The 26,016-nt window shown below is 34.7% G+C and overlaps 1 protein-coding gene across 5 annotated transcripts in view; it reads left to right on the top strand.

The window, feature by feature from the left end:
• Positions 1-26,016, top strand: part of LOC110460719 (nitric oxide synthase, brain-like) — a 167,106-nt gene that overhangs the window by 90,577 nt on the left and 50,513 nt on the right. The gene's annotated exons all lie outside the window — the stretch shown is intronic.

Genomic DNA, 26,016 nt, shown 5'->3' with positions numbered 1-26,016 from the left:
GTTTCACATTATAAAAACCTCAGTAGGTATTTTTTCTTCTTGCTAGGCGCATTAACGTTTAACTTTTACTTATTTTGTTAATATTCTTTATGTATGAATGTCCTATAAAGTTAGCAACATGATTGGGTTAGGTTAATAGTGACGAAATCAGATACCAGAGTGGTTGCTTCAGTTTAATATTGATGAAAACATACGAAATTTATGTTTCACTTTAACGCATGATCATCTTACATAGCCTGATGCCGCTCGGCCCTGTCATTAGCGCGTGCATTACAACACACGGAACGGAGTTAATATACAAAAACTGACACACATTAAATATGCAGATCATGTTGCACTTCTTCATATTTAACATAGCCACAATCTGTCCTCCACTGCACATGACAAATCTAATAATTGCGTTTTTTTACCGTTTAATCCATTCTGATAACTCTAATATTGAGATATCATGTGTAATATAACTTGGCCAGCCATGGTCTCGATGACGTTATGCTAGCGACGACATTATGAACGCAACTCCCCTATCCCAGGGGGAGATAAAATGGCGGGACGGTGGCGCTACAATTGTCCTTAACAAAGGGCAACGCTATGACGGATCCCAAACTGAGGTGATGGACGTTTTAAGTCATTTTTATATAAATGGGAATTAACAAAAAACTGATTAATCTTTTTAAGTGTGTGACATTTCAGATCCAATCCAACCCCCTTGGTGAGTAGAAATTACCATCTTCGGCGTACTTGGCGTTAAATCAAGCAGGAATATAATACGAACCCTGATCGCTGACGGTTGATTTGATTCTATATGAATACATCCGGTATTGGTTACAGAGAAGTTAAAAACACCGGCTGAAAGGAGTAATGTCTAATTGGTACAATATAAGGATCCAGTAGATTAATCAATCACTAAATCTCCCCTACTGTACGTGTTGCATCCCTCCCTGTCACAAATTGGCATTGTGCTTGGCTCGGTAAAAACACGACATTTGCACGCCCGAGTGCCCTCACGCTTAACGTTTTTGTTTATTTTTTTATATATCAGTTTTATTGCACAACTAATATACCATAAACACCGCCTTAAATGTATAAGTTTCTAGAATAGTTATTATCCCACTTGTCTTTTTATTTAGGCTAACGATACTTTTTGGGGCGTTAGGAGAGGACACGTGCATTTCAAAACAACAACAAACGGTTTATTACGTCTAACAGTTTGCCCATATTAAAATATCTGTGGTTCTTCACTTGACATTTTGTTATTGTGATCAGGTCTACGATTGGTCAACGTTTCTTCTCTATATCGTCTTGGTTAGGGTATATCGGGCCATCCTCTATCACTTGCTATAATAATGATAATAAAAAACGGTTGATGATTACAAATATCTTAATACAAAGTTGTGAACTGTAATGTAAACTTGAAATTGCGAATGTCCATTCATCTACCTTGGACAAATAGTACTGCAGTAGTATGCCCATGTAAGGTGTACGAAATCAACACGACTAGACATAACTTAGATGTATGGGACTATGTTCCTCAAGGTATAATTCCTAGCACCACATGTGGTACTGGTCCTAATATTTCCTGTTAAATGATGGAAATCCACTCAAATACGAAATGCATCGTTTAAGCAGTGCATCAAAAACTCAATCTATATCAGATGTTTATGTTTGGCCGAAGCAGTGCTGGAACCATCAATAGCTACAACATATACTAGTTTTTACAACTGTGACAATATACAGCGTTTTAATGAAGTTTTAAGTAAAGCGTTGCAAACTCTTTGGACTACCGTGCAACTGTTCAACACGTAAAATAGTTTAACTTAGTCTAAGTACATATTTGAATTGTTTTGGCAGAAGTCAATTAAAGAAGGTTAATGAGAATTAAACACCAATTTTAGAACTAGTTCCATAAATATTTAATATAACAATCAAATGCTAAATTATGTTCAATACATATGAACCATTTTTAACATTACGGTCTGTAATCAATTCGTAAGTTTGTAGTCATAATTGGAATGTCTAAAGTCAACCACTTGAATAGGTTTCAGCTTAATTAAAAGTACAAAGTGAAATTAATAGAATGTAGTTATGGTATTACCAGTTTAATATGTTTACACCCTAAAAAATAAAAATAAAAAAATATATGTATAAGGTAACTGAAAGTATAACTAAATATGTCATTAAATATGTTAAGAGTACAAAGAGAAGAGCTTCAGGCAAGACAGGTGTCTTAATGGGTTCAGTCTTTTACGGACCTGATACAGATTCAAATACACTCTTTTACTTGAAAATGTTTTTTAATCATGTTGGTTTAGGATATTTAAACATCACGCGCTATCTCTAAACATTTGTTGTATCACTATCTAAATCATTTTGTAAAACAATACGTTAAAATACGGTATTGCCGTCGATTTCATGTGCTTAGTACGGTTTTTACCAAAACGATGCAATATCGTTTACGAATAAGTAGCTTGTTGATGTGAGCATCAGAAATGCATGTGATATCATTATTGTCTGATAAGTAGACCCCCCCCCCCCCCCCCCCCCCCCCCCACACACACACACACAAATACGTGAAATGTGAATATCTGTAACAACAAATAACAAATACTGGCTATTAATGTGGAATACAGCATTATCGACTAACAGTGTACAAGCCAGCATTTTCTGTGATGTTCAACGATCACCATTCTGATGTAAAGCCGCCAATTACAAACGTTTTAACTGAAAAGTGGGATATATATATATGTAAATATAGTACGGTTATACTTATATTGTATTATTTATCTTTTGACCACAAGGAAAATTCTCTTTTTGATCCGTTAAATAACCTTCGATAAATGCAGAAACTAGAATGAGTTGAATGGTACGTCAGTTTGATCCAGGAATATTATGTTTATCTAACCATCGGATACCAGGTCAGATCTGATTGCTGTTTATCTTTATTATTTGTTGTCAAACTTAGTCTGTGGCTTACGTGGGCAGATAGCATTTCCACAAATATTGAAGTTGGCCATTTTTGGCCGTGTCACTTTGATTAGTGCTGTCCGCTACAAGTTACTACAAACTACCTGTACATAGACAATTAACCAATCCAAATCCACAACGGTTATGTCTACAACCACGCGCTTTCAACACAGCCTACTTAACGTCATCAACGCCACCAAATTGACTGAAAATTGCGAGTAAACACATCCATCTGCTGTTCTTCTTAACGAAAACGTCGACAGTATTGTTAGCTTTCTCTAACTTTTTTTTTTTTCTTTTTTTTTTCTCACCGCGAACGGTTTACTTAATAAGGAGATAATATTAAGTTGAATTGGTGTGTACCATTGGTAGCTAAAGGAAGACAAATGTGATTCAAATGTTGATGTGTATCCAATAAGTTGATAACAAATATAGCTTTGAATATGTAACATGAAAATACGTCAAGCTGAGCGCATTACTTAACGACAGCCGTGGAGAGGGTTTTATGTAAGGGCTGCTATGTTCGGCCATAGGGATATATAAAATTCTATTCGGTGATAAAATTAAAGAACTTGAACTCTTGATACCTATCCAAACATCGATCAACAGGGAAGTCATGTAACAGGGGACGGTCTCTTAATTTGATGTCTGACAAATTAGATTTTAATTACGTCGCACACAGCAATGGGATCCGTCTACATTGGTTCAACCCCTGTAACGAGTACTTGATCAGTAGATGTAATTAATTGGGGATATGTCTTCCCGCCGCGGGAACACAATCATAGCCTGATGTAGGAGAGTGTACAGGGGGCGTCGGTCGGTGTGATATAGTCTATACATTAAACAGTACTATTATAATTTCCCTGACATCACACATTCAAAGAATTATAAAATAATGAAAGGTCGAAATTAGAAGTGATTCTAACTTTAATCCAACTTATGTATGTCTGACAGAAACGTTAAGTCGACGCCAGAGAGAAGTACAAGACACACACTGTGCCAGGGACGTATACTTATGATTACACCATGACCTTCAATATGTTGTCATGTCTCTCGATTTCTCATAATTCTCGATTTCTTCAATACCGTCGAAACAACTAATCTGAATTCACTTTCCAAATATAACTTAATCGTCTCTTTTTGGTAATGCTTAAAAAATGTATTTTATAACAGAATTTGTACATAGAAATGTATAGACATGTTTGAAATAAATTATCATTTTCGCAAATTATCGTCACATTGGTACCTCAAAGATGAACGGGTGATGTAAAATGTTTCTAAATGACCACCAATGATAACTTCTGACTGATATTCGGATCATCTCTTCTCTTATAAATACAGGTTATATTTACGAAACGGTGTGTTTCGTATCGTTTTCATACCTCCCATCAAAACACGTTTGACTTCAGATGATGTTGATGCATGATAAAAGGGTAGGGCCACTCCTAGCTTACACTTTCTGTAAAACAAAACTTGCCGCTATTTATAGTGTCCCACTTTGTATCTTATCAGATTTTATTGCGTACATGATTAAGGTTAATACATTGCGTCGTTTACATAAACGATAACATGGCGTCGCTTGTGTAATTCATAATTCATAACTAAGCGGTTTCACCGATTGCTCAGAAATGTATGAATGGTCTAAGGTTACTCATCCCGCTATGTGTAGTTTAGCTCGTTTCCTCTCGGTTAACTTCCCTGTTTGTAATATGAGTTAAATAATAATACGACCAACACAATTGTCTGTAATTAATTAAGACGATTTTTTGTAGAAAACTATACAAATTAATCACTGAAATGATGTGAGGAACACTTATATTATATGTTATATCGGCAATACATCGTTAGTAATTGATAACACGTAAGAATGCATCGTAAACTTCCTGATACAGTTCAACTACCGATCCTGGGTACATTGTAGCCATGCTTCTCATAATTTCCGTTCAGTTTTTCATGCCAGAAATATTCGCTCACAATGATTCTCTATAATCAGTTATGGTATTAATAGAAGATACTTTGGCATACAGTACTTCTGAATTCATGCTTTCTATCAATTTCCGTAATTTCATGGTAGTTATTTTACTACTGATATCCAAATAACTCGGAGTATACAGGAGTATTCCCGGCACCAAATACACAAAACTTCATTCAACTGCTTTACAATACATATGTATATGTAACGTGAGCAATTTATTTCCATGCACTAATCAAATTAGACGCTATCAAAGATGCATTTTAAATAATAAAATGTAGCATTTTAAAACAAGCCAAAAGGATTTATGGAACGAGGACGACATCTCGACTCATAATCTGTTATTTTTTTACATCATAAATGCATCTCCTCTTGATTGTGGGTCGCATCAAGACCATTTGACAATTAAGCGAGCACTTGTTTATTTGCAAGATTAATTGGTTATTTTCGTATTGTTTAGAGTTAACGTGTCTGAACGATAACATTACACTAATGTATTATTTAATAAAGCTGATACATTAATACAACAGAGCTGTCAAACAGATACATAGTATGGGTTTGGAAATTGAACGATATAGGAATAATAAGCTGAACAATAAATATTGACAGAATAATACAATAAGTTTTGAGGTAGATGAACTTAAATTGTAAGCATCTGCCCGTGACATCCAGGTAAAAGGCGATACATTAAACCATCAATTTTAAAATACACTGTATTTGAATATTTCACTGCAAAACTGAAATAATTGGATTGGAAAGATCATCACTGAGGTTAAAAAGCAAAAATGTATAAGTATAAAATTGTATAACACTACTGTTCATAACGTTATATGCCGCAATCTACTGGTATTATTATTATTATAACATTGCATTACACTACTATGTATAAAGGTCTCCGCCGCACCCTACTGGTATTATTATAATATTGTATAACACAACTATTTATAACGTTCTCTTCTGCAACCTACTGGTAAAATTATAACATTGTATAACACATCTATGTCCATGACACTATAACACTTACATATATGTCCTTTCTCTGTCGCAACCTACTGGTAAACTCATACAACACATCCCTCACTTTCCCAAATTGGGTTTTAAGTATAGTACGTGTGATTACGTATGATGTTCTCTGAAATAGGTAAATTGTGTTTAAACATTTGTGCTATCACAAGTATATTTGCGTTCTGTATGCATAATACGCATCGTGCGTGTGCTTGTACCATGCTTGATGTCCATTTCGTACAATGGTGATCTGTTAACTGATAGACCGGGTACCATGCACTTGGTAATGTGAATTAATTGTAAACCCTCTTTGTTTGTTTCATAGAAAGGATTTGTTTGAGTTAATTATATAGGCACATTTCAAAAATAATTAATTTCAACAAGAGCTTTAAATTTAAGATAATTTGAAAGCTAGATCAATTAGAATAGTGATTTCTCTTTATGATGTATCCAGGCTCATAAACACCCGGAAAACAAATACGGGTATCTGGGCGACTTATCAAATAGGCCTGTTTAATATAGTGCCTCACGCAAAGACTACTCTTGGGCTTTCAATAATGGATTAAATAGCTTCCTTTTTAATCAATATCATTTTGCACATGATTTCGAATCTCTGAGTATTGAAATACAGCCCACAGGAATGAAAAGAAAACAAGGTAGCAGAGACTCCGAATGAGGCAGGCCGTTGTTTGATAATAGTTATATAACCAGTAAATATACGATGACTTGTATGCTTCCTTCTACTTACGAATGAGCTTATCAAGAGTATTGAGATCCATATGTCAACATGGCCTCTTCTCCTGATTTCAAATCGTGACATGTAACGCTCCCTTATATCAACCAAGTGTTCAACAATAAGACACGCCGGTGTACTGTAGTTAAAACTTAATTTTTGTCAAAACATTACAGATCAGAAATGCAAATAAAATTTACAGAAATGGACGGTCATACATGATATTAGTATTATTGTTAATTCGGGAAGTCTATGTTAGCATGCACATTTATTATTAAGAACTCTTTTATACAAACACGATTCGTTGTGCGACCCCTTGCTGGACGTTTGAGAATACCATAGATATGCTTCCTACATACTAACAGTTGTTAAAACCTATACATCTATTGCTAATTACAGATAGTCAGCGTGGAGAACTGGCCACACTGTCTAATCGGATTACCCTTAACCAACGTAAATTCCTAATTACAGGAGCTCCTTTTTTCTAGTTATCGCTAATTAGCTTAGACTTATTGCTTTCTACATAAGTAACCACAAATACACGACACCGTCTTTTGAGAAATCAACATTCATTCATTCTCTCGGTTGATTCAATTTTGTCGACATGCTCTGATAACAAAATGATATACATGCATGTATGGAATAGAGTGATAGTTACATTGAAAGAGATAAGTTGTCCTTAATACTTCCCACTTATCGGGTACATCTAATTATCGTATGTATAGCCCACTACCTAATCGGGTAGATCTCAAATATTGTACGCATATCCCAGTGACTTATCGGGTAAACTAGTGTATCTAGTATTCCACTGACTAATTGGATAAATCCCAAATACTGAACCTAGTTGCCAACTTGTTTTCTATTAAAATATAAATGGAAGGAAAAAGATTTATCACGAAATATTACTACAGTGAGCCTAACATACACATCTATTCAACTCATGGAAAGAGTGGGAAAAACAAAGGTACAAAATTAAACAAAACATATGAAAAGTAATGATTATGTAAAAATGTAACGAGGAATGTCTCTCTACACTTTGCTAGTTGGTGTTTTTGATCGAATGTGAGAAATCAAATTGTGATTGTATTGTTTATTTTATCATGTTTGTATACATGTATTTGGGACCGATGAGCCGTAAGGCTCACATGCCTGGTCCTAGGTAAATTTGCAAATATGCTTCTTGACGCTAAATATGTGTAAGTGCGATGTTCACCTGGTATCGAAGATGTAAGTTTCAAGGTGATAAAGAACTGATCTGATGTACTTTGTTTGGTTTCAAACTAATCTAATATCTCATATAATCTACTTATTTCTTATCTTATTGCTTTTAGGTTAATATTATACAACTTTATGGACTTGAAGTTAATGTTCTGAAGTGGTACAACTGCATTGTATGAGCTTCGTGTATAACAATTATGATGTATTTCTATTTTGTATTTCAATATTATCATTATAGTACATGTCTAAAGTATAGTTATCTACATCGAGACATATATCTACTTCGGCCACTTGTTAGATGTGTGGTTTGACGCTGGGTCAAAGTCGTGCTCCAGGTAACGTTAATTACTAATAAACCGTTTTGAAACAAAAGGTTTTCTTGAAAAGTGAGTTAATTATAGTGTATTTCCATTCATTCACAATGAATTATAGTTATCATTACTAGTGACAGTAAATATTTAAATAACAGGAAGCGTCTCTATTCATCAATACTCGGTACAGGGAATAATTGTAATTAGTCAGTTTCATGATGTGCATGTGGTTTTATGAATGAGTACGTCAACGTCGACTACTGATGTATCAGGAACTCCATGTCAATCAGACAGTTATTATTATTCACTGACCCTGAAAATGAGGTTAACTTATTTATGATACATTTGTGACTATTGATATAGAAAATATGTTTCAGAAATATTCACAGTTGTCGTATATAGATGCAAAGGCCGCAGGTGTTATCCTAAACATCCATATACGTTTCCCATATGCAATGGAAACGAACGTTTAAATGAATGATTAAGAATTTTCTGTGAAAATATCTCTTTCAAGGTCAATTAGTTAGGTCTCAAACAAAAGAGACAAGGAACAATAGGACAATTTATACACGGCACGGGTGTAATCGCTGCATAACACGGTAATTGTGTCATTAATAGTCCAAATTTATGAGAGACATATGCATGCTACTTAATGATGTAATCACTTATAATTATCTATGTTTAATGGTGACGTTGATCTATATTGGGTTCGATTGTAAAATAGAAACAATCGTATAACCAATCATCTGTATTCGATGCGATGCGTATTTCATTATCTTATGTTAACCTAATGCACTAACGTTGTTTTAAAATTATTTTTTATAACAGAAATAGGTATAATCTTTGTATTATTCAGTTCTCAGCAAGGTAAAAAGAACAAAGGAAGAAGAAAATGAAAAAGAAAAACCGGTAAAAAGATTAAGATTAAGACATTCTAATCCTGAAGCATATCAGACACATCATCAACCGATATTTAAAATTCCTACATTATCTTATCAAGTTCAGATGACGAAAATATTACCTGTGATGGCATGACGTTAGTAACGTTTTGTGCCCTACTGGATGATGGCGGTTCTTTTTTAAAAAAAACATAGCCATGAATGCACTTAAACTAAATACGCAAAAAGTGTCTTCATGTAAGAGATTGAAATAGCCAGATATGATTAATGAAAGCATTTAAGTTATTTAAGAATCGATTCATAGGCAATTTGCAAAATTGGTCGAAAAAAAAAACAACCATAAATGTAACAAAATAGGTGTGCCGTGTTCACATAAGTCTTAAATCCGTAAATATATACATCACTATCAAAACGTGACTAACACCAGCTATTTAACTATATCGATGACTATATTGACGAATAAATTAATCACTGTGATAGGTTAGTAGGTACATAGAGTTTACGCTAGTACTGTTTCCTTTAATGCGTCAATTGACAAATAATAGATAATCAAATGATTGTCATTAATAATGATCATGTAACACACAATGTTACGGTGATACCTGATGAATCAGCACGCCTCGCTTCACGATGCCCTGTCCAAATTGACAGTCGCTGGGATATCTCATCAATATAACTACCATACAAAACTGTATGTAAGGTATTTATGAAAGAAAATCGAATTAAATATTACTGTTATTTGACAAGTCAGTATCATGAAACATTCAGTAAATGTTAAACACATGTCAATAATGTTTAAATCCTTTATTATATAAACAATTAGCCATTTAAGGAGAAGTGCTTATTAATTTAATGTTAAAGGGTGGTGTGTCATATTGTTAGATGAATACAAACCTACGTAAAGTGTTACTGTCCATACCAGCCCTCTCTGAAGTACTTTTATAGTAAACAGAGCTGAGGTTACTTACCGACGTCACTCCAGTCCAACGACTCTCTGTGGGTGATCATAACACTATCGAAGGCATCTTACCACATATCAGAAAAGCTATGTTCATTGCATTTCCTCGTTAAAAACACAATTGAAAATATCAGAATCTCCCTATACTATTTAGTAAATAAGACAAATGAACATTCAATAACAACAGATATCTTTCAACAACTGTGTTCCTGAATTGATAGTCAAACAAACTGACAAAATACACCATAGCGTGAACGCATCAAATCAAGAAACAAAACATGAAAAGGTTAATTGTCCGTAAAAAATGTTTATATTCAAGGCGGTTAAACTGATTTAAGATTTTTCATTATTCGGTATAAAGGAAATGGTTTGTTGGGGTTGCTTCTTTTAGTTTGTCTTCATAATATATGATTGATCATATGACTACCATGGTTTGTAGCATATCAGATTTAGGTCAATCTATGCCCTATATTTTATAATTCCTATATACAGAAACAGATTTATGAAAGAAATTGAATTATTATAATAGTTTCAACTCTTCGAAATTGACATTTGCCATCTTATCAATGTTGTAATGAAACGTTAAAGGTGAATAAATGCGTTAGAATTGGACAACAGACCACATAATGCTCTCATTAATTAAATATATAGTTTACGTACCTAAATGTAATATATTATCATTTAAGTAAATTGTGTTTGTTTTCAGCTTTTAATAGTAATTTTGTATTATGCTCTCATTCTGTTGAATTCCATGCTCATGTTCGTGTGATATCAGAGGGAGCACTAAGTGCTTGTGTTACTACAAAGAACGAATATAAACATAGAAGGATATTTACCTGTAATAGACGAGAAACAATACCACACGTAGTGTTCCGTCGTGTCATTGATGTACAGGAGAAAAAGAAAATAAGAGTTGTCGTTCTTTGGTCAGTGACATTACAGCTGTACGTCACATTGATTATTGTAGCGATGACAATGTGTTATGGTATATATTATACCTGTAACCATGGTAGCCTGGAGATATATTGATAATATAAGATATAATTTCCATAACACCACGAGATTATCACTTTGTACTTTATACACCTCTTTCTAATGTTATTCATGAACTTTGAAGTGATTGATCATACAACAGGTGTCATCGAGTAATCGATTAATGATTGTATTTCCTATATGTATTCAACAGCTGTGTACCTATTTCATACATCATATGCCTTGACCATGCATAATCAGCATATAAAGTTGCTTTTCTAATTTTGAAAATAAAATGTCTTTTTATGGGGATAATGGGTGTCGTGGCGCCTTTCATTGAATGTTGTTCTTTCCAATTCTGTTGTCGTTAGTTATTGATGTTAAAGTTTAATTATGACCTTGAAGCTTTGATGTACTTTTGTGTTTTTACGTTGCATTTGGCCGTCGTATAAGGTGTTGTAGGTTATAGTGTTACCTATACCGATAGAGTATAATAGGTATATAGTGTTATCGGAATATAGTGCAATAGGGTATATACGAAGTGTTATAGATATATTTTGTCATAAGATATACTGTTATTTGAATGTAGTGTAATACATTAACAGTGTTATGGAGATAGACAGTTATAGGGACAGAATACATAAAATAATACAAAACCAAGCATACAAAACCAAGCACTGCATTATTATTACCCTTCAGACAAGCTTTCAAAAATAACACTGTAAACAAAATTGACAATATGAATTATGAATATATTTATAAACATTTCTCGTGTAATTAAAAGATTAGTCTTTATAACAATTTGTTTATTAATTATAGACAATAACAAGATTCCTTCATTTCATATTTTCCTGAACGTTTTATCTTTAACCATCAAATAAAAGGAAATAAAATGTTTGCATTGAACGCTTGATACATTGATTTTCTTTAAATATAATAATAGACTTCTTATAAGCATGGAATTGATTAGATATTTTTTTAATCAAAGCCATATCTTATTCTTCATATACTTAATTAACTTATTTGTTTTTGGCAGATATACGGATAAGTTATTCGGACCTTTTGAGTTCCAACTTTACTGATTTTTTTTGAACTTATCACTTACATAATATCCGCAAGATTATAGATCACTAGGCATCATCATACCATATTTACATTGCATAATAGTTTTTCTAGCATCACATGTAAAGGCGTAGCATTCCACACATGCATTGAAATATAAATGCATCATTTTATATACTATGACGAAAAACGTTTTTATCACTGTTTATAGACAGATAAGAACATTTTAAATATCGTTATATATACATGTACTTATTTGTATATGAATATATTGTTTTACATATTAATAACTATACGATCGATAGATGAACTACAAAACCAGCGAGAGTTATTCCCCATACATCTGCACTCTTCATGTTTAGTCATCTGGTATTAATTTTAAGTACGTTTTCTAAATATATGATAAATAAAATGTTATATTGTGTTAAAACTCTTTGTTTTGTTTTATATAAATGCATATTAATTAGCTATTATTTTAATAAATATTCCAGAAAGTGTTGGTAATAATTACCGTGCTATAAAAAGTATTTGGTGAATTTAGACAAAAGAAAAAGGTTCGAACCATGCATAATCAGATTTTAGAAAGCAAATAATACACATTACTATTACAAAATAGTAAGTTCATTTACTGCACCATTTGGCCATTATGTCCGTCAGTGTCCCTACCGATCAGATAAGAATGAAACATCCCGTGTCTAAAGAGTTCATGGTGCCTATTCAACTACATTACATTCTAAATTCACTTGTGTTGGATATATCAGAAACTTTTGATGATATACATGTAGTTCTTAATCAGTACTTGATTGCAAATGGTTCCAGAATAAAGTTGCCGATTACAACAATGTACATTTTTGTAAATAAATACATATATCATAACGGACCACCTACTCTGATATAGAGACGGATACACCTGTTTATTCAAGACTTCATTTAAAATACGTTACCTGTACAGATGAGAGGCTACATTTTGCTTTGTATTTTCCTAGCAGCATTTCCATATAAAACTATATCTATATAGACTTGGTAATAGCGTTACTGCCTTAAAACACATTCATTTGTATGGATCATCTCTTAAGTCACTAACACGTTGACGTTCTATTACAGACAGATCAATGTTTTTAATGAAGTAACTACAAGCTCACCGTTTCAAAATGGTAAATGTAGGCAGTAAACATCATTACTTATTTTCTTATTTAGTAAAGAGGCTTTATTAAGGGTCGAATATTGCAAACAACACACTATAAGCTATAACGAGCGTTCGTTTCGAAAACACAGTAAGTATAAACAAATGTACCACTACAAACCTCAAAAGCATATACTGCACAGTTAGGATTTATATAACGTCTGGCAGCATCACTAATATAATGCACGCAGGTGAAAAGCACATGTAAATCAGCTGTACATGTAGCAGTGACCCAGAAATATGAGGATGGTGAAACAAAACACGCACGTTGGCTATGTTAAACATGGAGTATGTATCGGCAAGCTGTTCAATGTGCGAATACCCTCGAAAGGAAGTGCTGCTTCTAATACAACGTTACTTACCTGTGTCTGAACTGGGTTTTCGTTCTGCATAAATAGGATGAAAACAATCGGTCAATTATTGCATATAATGAGATGACAGATGTTTTTATTAATTTAAAACAAAATCCACAAACTTATGTAGTAAGATTATAGTTTGGTATTAGAACAATGTTGTTATTTTTGATGAAGTGAATAGGGATGTCTTCCTCAGAAAACCGTTCACTGATCGACTTCTTTGGTATAACAAAGGTTGTTAAGGTTCATAATAGTCTGATCATGGAATTATTAGCAATTGTTACGTAATTCAACTATTGTGTTCATTTTATGGAATATCAGCAATCAGACAAGTGGCTTAAACAATTTGAAGACATTTTAATGAATATTGCAAAGATACAAAATCAAAACTGAATCGATATCATGACGGAGTCTTGGTTGACTAAACTGAGAGAATGACATCTGACTGACTCTAAACCGTACAAAATTACCGCAACAACTGACTTATTCAACTGAGAGGTATAATTGTAATATTGTGATATGTGCTTTAAGTGTTTATAGTAAACAAAACAATGTAGCGGTGTAAGATTCCAATTTATTGCAGTATAAACATGTAATCGAATTCGTAATAAACAACCACCGCAGAATGTGTATAATTTGATCATGTGGCAATAATAATTTACCTGTAAAGCAGACATTTACGCTTTCGGCAATTTTCGTCGTTCGTGGAGTAAGCAATACATATATTATCTTTCATATATTTCCTTTTATTGCACATATTTACTGTTTTGGTGCTATATTCATCATAATTAATCTTTAATATGCATTGCTCATCATTAATGTTTATTACTTATTAATTTACATGACACATCCAAGTAGATTTTGAAAAATGTTGTCAGACGACGGGAGCGGCAAAAACTACAACTGAGACTTCCTCGACAACGATAGAGGCACTGACTACAGTATATGTATGTGGACAGTCAGTTCCATTCGACAAGCAATCTATCAAATTGTCTAACTTTTGAATATGACTTGATAAAACTAGCATATGTACAGTTTATGAAATCACAAATTTTACCCATTAGCTGTTTAAGGCCAGTTTTGTCCCAGAGCAAATAGTTTGTACAATTATTGTGTGTGTGAGTTTATGGAAGACTTCGGTGATGTGATTTTGTCAAACAAGGGTCGTCTACCCTACACAATCACCACTCTCCAAACAAGACATAGATTTCTGTTCGCAAAGATAATTAACAGACAGTTACTGGTCGTGTACAAACGTAATGGAACGGCAAATAAATAGCGTATCTCCAATTGAAAACATAACTGTGTGCTAAATCGTATTACGGAATAACAGCAAAAACGCCTGACAAAGCCAGCAGGCATCCGTTGTCCACGTTACAGGGCAGTAGTGTGATCGATCTGGGCCTTAGTAGTGGTCGTGGGGCTCCCCCTCGACCCTAGGCCCCGTGACGTAATTAGCGCGCCCTAATCTTGTTTTCCACCTCTCCCATTTGAGTAAGTGTATCTCACTTGTCTCTGCTCATCTCTGCATAAAAAATGGTTCTCAATGTTTCTTAATAAACACAGTCAGAAGTTTTGTCAGAGAGGCTGTCGTTACGGGGTTGTCGTTACAGCTCTCACGTCTGTTCTTATGTTTAGCCGAAGAGTTAATGCAATTCTTGCTCATTTCAGGAAATAAGCAAATTATTCAACAATCAAGGTAAGTAAATAGGCTTTACTCATTTAAGTGGTACATTTTTCGTAACATTATATTTGTGTTCAAGATAATATTTTGGTCGTAGCAATATTTCCGCAGGTTTACAAAAAATATGCATCAAACGACTTTAAATATTCGCAGTTGATAAAACTATATCAAAGTTATGTTGTGTTGAAATTTCTACAATGCAGGCCGGTGAACCGTGTTTACTCAGAAAAAAATGTTTTGAAACAACCGTGATATAAATAGACTTGATTCCCTGATACCAATGTATGTATCTAAAAATACGTTTTAGATATTGAATCAATGTTTTCATCACAGGTAACTTGTATTTCAGGTCAAAAACCTTTTTGATTGTTTTTGTTTGAGCGTTCATGCTTTGTTTTCGTTGGCTTGGTTCCTTTATCATTCCCGTTGTAGTACTATGCTCGTATTGTGTTTTAGATCGGATTCCGTCCTTGTGTGTTTATGGTGCTGTTTTAATTAACGGTGTCATTAATACGACTTTAAGAAAAAGATCCGATTGATTCTCAAACCATTTGTTAAATAGTAATAGTCTAATCATATTATTTTCTAATAGGGTTCGATTTTTGTAAAAATCCATAAGATGAAAATAAAGGACAAAAACATACCACATCGTCAAGAAACACGGGCAAAATCCGAACTCAGATTCCATACACAACAATGGGAATCAATGAGCCATCGAAACAAAGTCGTGTGAACTCGGCCTGTAATTGTCACGTGATTATTTAGCAGTTTTAAGATCGGGGAGGTATTTGTGTTATATACATGTATGTGATAGTCTTGGTGTAGCAAAGTGGCTGACTCTTCTGCTGGAATATCAGTCTCAGAGGTTGGCCGTAGAACGGCTTTACTGGATTTATTCTGATACGGGTTATATGAAATACCAATTTAAGTATATATGCTTTATTGTAGTAAAATACGTAAACTTAAAATTGTATAAAGAGGAAAAAAGAACAACCAAAGTTTGGTTTGGTTTGGTTTAATTTCGCTTAACGTTCTATTAACAGTTAAGGTCATTTAAGGACGCACTTCTATGCGTGTTGCGTATGCCTGTTTCGTGTGTGTGTGTGTGTGTGTGTGTGTGTGTGCAGGAGGCAGGGTATGTTGGTGTATTTGTCTCCTTGTGATAGCGTGGATCTGATTCCGACGTTCTTAGGAAATTTCCGAAGTGGGAAAGCATTTCAAACGGCATTGTAATCATGATAATCTGTCAATTTTGATCGTTTTATTATGGCTACTTGTTCTCATGTTAAACATCATCTGTTGAACATTATATAAGCTACTAAAGCTATATTCAAAATGGAAAATTACTTACAACGTTTTGTTAATTTATCGCCCAAACATATATGTGATTTATTTGATAAATTGGTAATGCCCGTGCTTTGCTACGATAGTGAGGTATGGGGCTTCCATTCGGCTGGGGATATTGAACGTGTACACCTTAGGTTTTGTAAAAGATTATTATATGTAAAGCCTATCATTACCTTATATTCTAACATAAGACATGTATATCAAGAGAAGGTATTTTCATCACCCAAATAGACCAAAGTTCCTGGAATTAATATCGACTACGAGCAAGAGTACATTGAAAAATATTGCGCTTTCATTTTTAAAGCGAATGAGATACGGAACATTAACTTATTTAATCAGGAGTAACGTCCACCCTGATGTCGTGAAACCTGCATTTAAGTATGGAAAGTCACTGTTTTACTTTATTATATATTTATGTAATTTAATGCATTGTACCACTACATGTATCCTTGCATATGCAATGTATCTATGTCACAAAGACATTTGTGTCTATTGCTGAATAAAGATTATTATTATTATTATTTATAGTAAACGGTTTCGAAAGCTTTCGATTGAATCGTTCCCTTTTTTGAGTATGTCAATGATGTATCAGCCTTAGGGTAAGGTACTTGAATGTCCAAATTCGAGGCCTACAATGTTATGGATAATTGTCTTTAACGCAAAATATGTGTTTCTTTGACCTTATTAGTAAGTTAAGAAGTCTCTCTGCTGTTGCAAATACAAAAATAGTACGTGGGTGGTTGTGAATCCCACCTGTCCTCGACGATTTACATATCTATACCAATACCCAACAGGCTTGGGTGTGTCCTATCTCCGACGATTTACATATCTATACCAATACCCAACAGGCTAGGGTGTGTCCTATCTCCGACGATTTACATATCTATTCCAATACCCAACAGGCTTGGGTGTCTCCTGTATCCGACGATTTACATATCTATACCAATTCCCATCAGGCTTGGGTGTCTCCTATCTCCGACGGTTTACATATATATACCAATACCCAACAGACTTGGGTGTCTCCTATCTCCGACGATTTACATATCTATACCAATAATCAACAGGCTTGGGTGTCTCCTATCTCCGACGATTTACATATATATACCAATCCCCAACAGGCTTGGGCGTCTCCTATCTCCGACGATTTACATAGATATACCAATACCCAACAGGCTTGGGAGTCTCCTATCTCCGACGATTTACATATATATGCCAATACCCAACAGGCTTGGGCGTCTCCTATCTCCGACGATTTACATATCTATACCAATACCCAACAGGCTTGGGTGTCTCCTATCCAAGACGTTCTGCACGTGCGCAAGGGACAGGGAAAGGAGGAGGATATGTGCAGATCCTACGTAGGAGTATGTAAAATTGATTCGCAATATTTAACCACGATGTTTTAATTAACTTGCAAGATTTAGGTGATTTCTTTTCTTTTTTTCGAAAATGATTTCAATACACGGCAGATTAAGCTCTCGCATGTTCTACATGCCCTGGCTATGGTTGAATGAGAGAGACAAAATACAAAGTTAAAACGAAACAAAACAGAAGTATCAAAGTATAGAGATGCGTTAGATAAGACTTACTTTATTAGAATGGCAAATATTTGAACATTTATAGATACATAAAATAATTCAAATGTCCAGCCTTAAAAGACTAACGAGACCCTATAAGTCGTTACAATTCATAAATAAAAGAACTAAAATTAAATTTTAAGAAAAAAATTATATGCATTTCTTATTCACTTATTAAAGATGTATTTTCCAGAGCATTGTATTAAAGACAGTGACGAATCACGTTTAGCACAACATGTGGTGTTGATAGGGTGGTGACATCTGCTCACAGCGTTTGTTTATTGCCTGCGACACGGGGTATCGTTCACTGCGAAGTATACACGGGGACACATATCTTCATATCGGGATACACAGTGACACAATAAACACGGTAACTGGAGAACCTGCTCGGTGGGGCTGCACGTGCACCATGTCACTAACATCATATCTGAATGTCTTATCCCGTATCAAATGATGACATAATTACATTTAATGTGTATTTTGTTTAAACTTCAAATGACTCATGTCAATTTAGCTGATGCTGGTGGCTCATTAACTTATCGTTTAAATATGCTATTATAAAAACATGGAACAGTATTCGGTGAATCAGGGACGAGAATATTGATACGGAATATATGTAATGGATATATTGAAACTCTATATACGGAACAGTTGTAATAGAATACATTTTCCAAATAGTTCTTAATTGTCCTGTGACAATTTGTGGCACCAGCTGATAGGGAACAATAACCCTTGGGGTCGAACAGATTGAATGCTACAAGTTGGAGGTTCGCCAACTTATTGTTTAAATATGCTATTATAAATACATGTAACAGTATTTGGTGAATCATGGACGGGAATATTGATGCGGAATATATGTAATGAAAACATTGAAACTCTAGATATGGAACAGTTGTTGTAACATAAATTTTACGTATAGTTCTAAGTTGTCACAATTTGCAGCACCAGCCTTGGGTCGAACAAATTGAATGCTACAATAATAGTAGGCTGTCAAGTAGAGAGTCGCGCCGAGCTGTATAATCTAATAGAGAAAGAAGCGGGGGAGTAACTGTATATTCTACCCAGCAATATGCTTTATAGACTTGCAAGTTTTGAACATGGTGTTTAATTGACCTTTATGGTGTAGGCGTTTTATGTATAACCTGGGGTGTCATACACGCATCAAGAACAAACCAACTAGGTCTTAGGCGTTGCATTCCGGCAGTATGTTTGACGAACTTGAAAGTTTTGGAAATCTTGTGGAAATAATTGCCAAGGTGTAGGCGATTTTTGTTTAGGTTTATAACCGACAGTGTCCTGGAAACACCTCAAACAGACAACCAACGGGGTTGTGAAAGTTGTTTAGATGGTACATGTAGCGTATCAGTGTTGTTCTATTCAATGTCCGAAGGAAGGAAGTACATACTTATTACATTTTTGATAAACATGAAAACACAGTGTGATAATCTATAGATATTTCAAAGACACAAATTGTTATTATAAGAATATATGCTTCCTTCCATGTCAATATCTAAAACTTAACACAAAAACTGCCTACACCTTGGAAAGCAGTTCAACATTATGTCCAAAACTTGCAAGTACTGTGTGATAAACTGTTTATCATTTATACACTACCACCTTATATATATCTCAATGTAAAAAGGTCAACTAAACACCATATTTTCCAAACTACTTCTAGGCTCAATGACCATCAATCACTAATTCTTGGTTTGTTACAAACGTTAACAAACAGAAGATTCGTGCGGAGGAACACGATGAATTCTAATACCACTTAGAAAAACTATATTTAAAACAATCTTATCCTCATTGGTTTTTATATGCACATTTACGCTTAAAATGGTGTTGTTATCCTCGCAATATTTGTTCATATCTTTATATTGATTTGTTTATGACGGACTATGACTTACGTGGATCACTAATGTGTGAATACTATTTCCGGTTTAGGACGTCATTTGGCTCGAGCAGTCGTTCTTTTTTGAGAAAATGTTCCCAAATGCCGGGAAATGGGAAAATCCGATCTCAAGTTATTCTCAAGTTGTTCTTAAGACATTCTCAACTTCTTCTTGATTATTATTTATCATGCTACCGGTATGGGGTGTAAAGTAGTGTAGATGATAATAAATGTTATCATATACTTGTCTGTGATATGAGTTGTTTGAGTGTGCAATATTTCTAGCTGTACATCAATTATGTCATATCCCGAACCTACCAATGCGACCCGCAACATCCGCTCTACTTCCGATTCAGTACACACACGATGTATGGTATAGAAAATGTTTTTATCTTTTATTGTATAAATATATTTGCCACGTGTAGTATGATAAAGAGGCTATAACAATACCATTGTCTTACCCTACCCTGTATCAACCGTTGACCACCAACATCAGCCAACGGGGGTGGAGGCCCGATGCCCGAGGCCCGAGGGCTGATTTGTCGGTTCAGGATAGGATATGGAAATGGTCATAAGAGAAACTCCCTCTTTCAAATGGATGTAACTGATATCGTTCAATCTCTGGCAGAAATCAGAGGTGATATCTGTCACAGTGTGAAAATAACACTTTTATCACGAAACTTTTTATTCTATGCATTAAAATCATGTAGGCGTCGTTGACTGACGATTATGTAGTGGGATGAAACGTCGATGCAGGAGAACTGTTAGCTTGTATATATGTATGTACGTAAACCTATACCTAAATAATCGATATATTAATGTATAAATCATACAAAATGAAGCATACTGCACCTGACTGACACTTTGACTTATTCAAGGGAGTGTTGAGAACATGGTTCGCGGTATATAATTGACCTCGTCTGATCTTGCATATCTCCCCTTTCATTTAATTGTCATGTCCGACTTCGTCCTTGACCTGTTGTCGTCACCAGCAAAACGCAGTAAGTGCAATTTTCTACATTGATGAATTAGGATAATTCATAAATCGATTAGTAGGTGATAAATTGAACAAATCAAAACTATGCCCCCGAGGTCCAGACTAAGACTGCTAATAAAAAAACATACAAATTTACTGTCAGCAAGGAATGGGCCTGTTGTGATAGGACGCCGTTAGATGGCGCGATAGTTGATTTGAGTATTGGGGATCATGTAAGTGACATTAGTGACAAAAGAGGTATGTAAACTGATCATGAACCCTAGTACAGTAACATTAACTTATGCATTCCTATCAAATCACTCAAAATGTAAGAGATCGTACTCCGTGTACCGAGCATGTATGCACGTGCCACTGTACACACCCGCGCCCTCTAACGATTCACATGTCACAGCTTGATTTGTATACATTGCCGTTACTGGCCGTGATTTCTATTTTTCACCCTGTCATTTTCACTAACATGTTAGATTTGCTGTCGAAAATATGTGACAGAAGCGAAATGCGCGCACAACTTGGCGAGGCACACACGGTTCAGAGGTCATACTTGTGTTAGCAATCGTAATTGCATCGGTGCGGTCGAACAATCAGACCTCTGTTTGTTGGATGTTTACCCTGAATATCAATGCAATTACTTTGGTGACATATCATATTGACAAATATTTGCTAATTAGAGATTTATTGTAATAAATGAATATGCACCTCAGAACAAATTGGCCCAGTTGTGGGGTATATTGACGACACAGTGCATAATAGTGAATGACTCGTATATGTACGGGGCCAGTTTATTATCCAATAAACAATAGCAGGCGAAGAAGTTAAGTTGTTGAAATATGGCCCTATACCAGACATTCAATCAAATAGATTTAGGTGTACCAAACTTCGTCAGCTTCACGAAGTATAAAGATAAGCTCAGAATTTTTAATTGAAAATTCCTGTAAAACATTAACGGTTGATGTACTTAGCTCTTGTCCTTGGATTTAAAAGGATCACGTAAACAAACCAAGGCTTTTTCTGGCATCAACGAATTTGGAACTGTTTGATAGCTGAACAGTGACTTTAATGTTTGAAGCTAAACAGTGACTTTAATGTTTGATAGCTAAACAGTGACTTTTATGTTTGATAGCTAATAAGTGACTTTTATGCTTGATAGTTGAACAGTGACTTTAATGTTTGATAGTTGACCAGTTACTAAAATGTATGATAGTTGAACAGTGATTTTTATGTTTGATAGTTGAACAGTGACTTTTACGTTTGATAGCTGAACAGTGACTTTTACGTTTAATAGTTGAACAGTGACTTTTATGTTTGATAGCTGAACAGTTACTTCATGATTTTATATCAAAACAGTGGTATTATTGTTTGATAGCTGAACAATTAGATCATTTGTTTGCAGAGCTTCAATAGTGACTTTCATATAAAGGGCTAAATAGATAATTCAATATTTTATATTATGAAATGGTTCCTGGGTCCAGTACAAACATACACGTGACCTTTGTTACGATTTAAAAGAAAGCTCGATGTTCTTGTATGTAGCATAAACGTACAATGAATCGAATAAATACTGCTAATGATTTGCTTAGTAAGATTTTATGACGTCATAATTGACCAGATATTGATTGACAGGTGTGCCAGACTAATTGCATATACCTAAGTATATCTTCATCTAAAGTGAGCGACGTGGTGTGTTTCAGATCCAAATTTAATGGAACGTTCTTTTTCATTGCACCCACTTCAGATGTCGTAAATCATTGATTCGGTATGCTTGCACGCCATCTTTGAAAACGTTCATTATGCAACGGGAGCGTTGTTTGACTTCACACACGACTGATTTTATTGGCTACTTGCAGACGGTGTTCATACACATCGGAATGCTTCGTACGTTTTCCTCTTCGTTGGGTCAAAGATGTGATCAGCCAATTTCTCACCACGTTAATTTTTTGACTGGAACAACATATAGTCGCATGGAAATGACAAAGTTTTACATCAGAAAATAATGTTTATAAATAAATTAAGTACAATACAAACGCACGACTGAATGCAACAATACGATATGAATTTTACAGAAAATAAATCATGTAACATGAGTATGTTTGCAAAACAAAATATATTTTGTATTTAGTTGCAGTATTTTATTTTTTGTATATTTTGAGGTTGTTCTAGGTTTAAAGCATACTTATTTACCATGCCCTTTTCAATAATATAAACTTTATTTTACAACAATCATTAAACAAATTATTACAACTTATATTAATAACTCTTGTTGGCCCGGATGTTAGCACTGGGGGTCTTCATGTGGGAGGAAACCGGAGTACCCGGAGGAAACCCACGTAGTCGGGCTGGTGACCCCATACCTTTTCCCGTCCGATCGGAGAATTGAGTCCAGGCTACCTTGGTGAAAGGCGATTGTGCTATCCACTGCGCCACTCGACCACACTTTTCCTTAATATATTGAAAGTTTGCGAGGGTTTGACCCATGGGCTCATTGCTACAGAGTGGGTCCTCACGTAGGGGGACTAATCTGTCACTTTTTGCATTTCTTCTGACATGGATACCGGTTAATTCATAATGCTCACTGGATAATGCAATATGTATATGGAATGTAGGAAAATAAATGAAAGGAATGATGGAAGAGTCACATTCTAAATGACACCCAGTTTTGTTCCAAAGTGCTGAGCCCAGGGACCCAATCCTGGCAGATTTTCAGTATAAGAAAAATGAAATATCGAAAATAATCATACACAAAGTAATAATATTGTTTACTGTAAATACTCATCCTTCTGATAGGTTACACTAAGAACACATGTAATAGGCCGAATAAAATTGAATAAAAACATCCGGATAAATGTCGTTACCCATCCCTTTTATTACTAAATTATGCTCGCAATGTTTACTTCCGGTTTACCTACTAAGGTATCAAGTGTTTGGTCAGCGTTACAAACATTTATCTTTTACGAAAACAAATAAAAAACTGATCATTTTTGTTCGTACATCCCTATGTTAAAATCGAGGTTCGAACTCACTGTATTTAACCCTTAGATTGAATAACTCTCCCAACTTATGATAGGGTAATCATCTACCCCTAATACAACCTACAATTATCACTAACTGTTATGCGTCGTCTGTCTCCAATAAACACTGCATTTTGATTAAAATTAATATGACATTTTTGTATCGTGCTGCATCACTAAACAAGACAGCCTACTATACAGCAGACACGTGTGAACACAACAGTCTCGTTGTTATCTACTAAACAATGTTTGGCACCCCTCGTAATTAACATAACAGTTTTATACACAAAACAACACGTCTGGCTATCAGTGTACTTGTTAACCCGCCCAGTTCTGTACCAGAGTCATGTTTACACCGGCATTACAATAATTGTATGTAACATTGTGTTAACATGTTTATGATGAAAATATAACGTTCTCTCGTCTGTACACAAGTGCATATTGGTTCGTACATTATATCTGAGGAACTCACTTCACCATAAAGCCCTAGGAATCGCCTCTTTGCTTTCGTTTGTGGCGATACCAATGAAGAAGCAGATCAATGTATACGCTTTACATCATTTCATGTTTTGCTTTCTATAGTTTTTACATTATGGTACACATTACAAAATATTCTTTTATTCTCTGGTTCGAAACGATGTATTTCTCAAAAGCATTCCAACCAATTTTTTTTTTTATATGTAAACTGATGAATAGTTCATTGTATAATTCACAGACGGTTTACGCCCGATTGAAAATAGAAATCCTCATCAACATTAGTGTGTGATCACATACGATGATAGTCTACACATATTGTTCGCTTTCGTTCCGTTTAAAAACATTTTTTTTGTAAATTTGTCAAACCATTGATTATCGTAGATTGTGGGAGGTTCTAATGACATTAAACGAATATCTATTGTAATATTTTATTTATATAACAAATAGCTGGCTTTTATTTTAAGGTACACAGGGATGTTCGTTTGCTTAATGGTTACGAATGCTTTCATTTATCGAGAAAAAATATACCTGCAATTGGTCACGTAGTCACGAGCGCAGTTATACACATGGATTAAGAACATGAAATATTTCTGACTGTGTATTATTTATGAATGTTTGCGCAATTCTTACAGTCCTTAAAAATCGCAAAAATACCGCTGATTGTGTGTTTAATGGATACAAATCCTCTTCACCGGAATCTTAACATTCGAACTCGACTTTGATACATAATTGAATCACTCATTGTTCCAACACACAATATTTGATTTTCTACATTTACGTAATTACGTATTTCTCCGTTTACAAGTGTCGCAATTTTCTCATAGCAGCACTATCAAGCCCAGTGCCAGATTTCAGCCGAAGACGAAGCCAGTCTATTGAGATATTGTTTTACATGTAATTGTCCAACTTGCACTTTTAACAAAGGTTTTAAATTACAACACACATCCTCATATATACACCTAATAGATTACGCAGATAGTTAAATACCTCACCAGTCCCGATCTACTTTGCATGCCCCAACCTCATTCCATTGCTTACCATGCATGGTTTGCACCTTACAAGCGCAACCCACAACGTTTGCGTGTCGGACCTCGTGTCAAATCTCGTGTCCTTGCGTGACTGTAGGCTTGAAGATGAATTGCTACACGAATTAGCTCTCTGAGTCTTCTTATCGCCACACATATACTTATTTACGAGGAAAAGACATTGCTGTAGTGTCTGGTCGGTAACCACGTACGTGCATCTCTACACAGCTTCAGTATATTGCCACCTCACAAACCGTCCCATCTAAAACAATGTGAATTCAGTGAATCTCTTAACTACAGGTTTCTGGAATAAAACTGTACAGCTTTTCATATGCTTGTAGATGGATAGCGTTTGCATCTTTGAAAAACAAATACGTCATTTG

Source organism: Mizuhopecten yessoensis, unplaced genomic scaffold (assembly GCF_002113885.1).
Source record: "Mizuhopecten yessoensis strain PY_sf001 unplaced genomic scaffold, ASM211388v2 scaffold10477, whole genome shotgun sequence".
Classification (NCBI taxonomy): domain Eukaryota; kingdom Metazoa; phylum Mollusca; class Bivalvia; order Pectinida; family Pectinidae; genus Mizuhopecten; species Mizuhopecten yessoensis.
The sequence above is the reverse complement of the archived record's forward strand: the minus strand, read 5'-3'. Positions and strand labels throughout refer to the sequence as shown.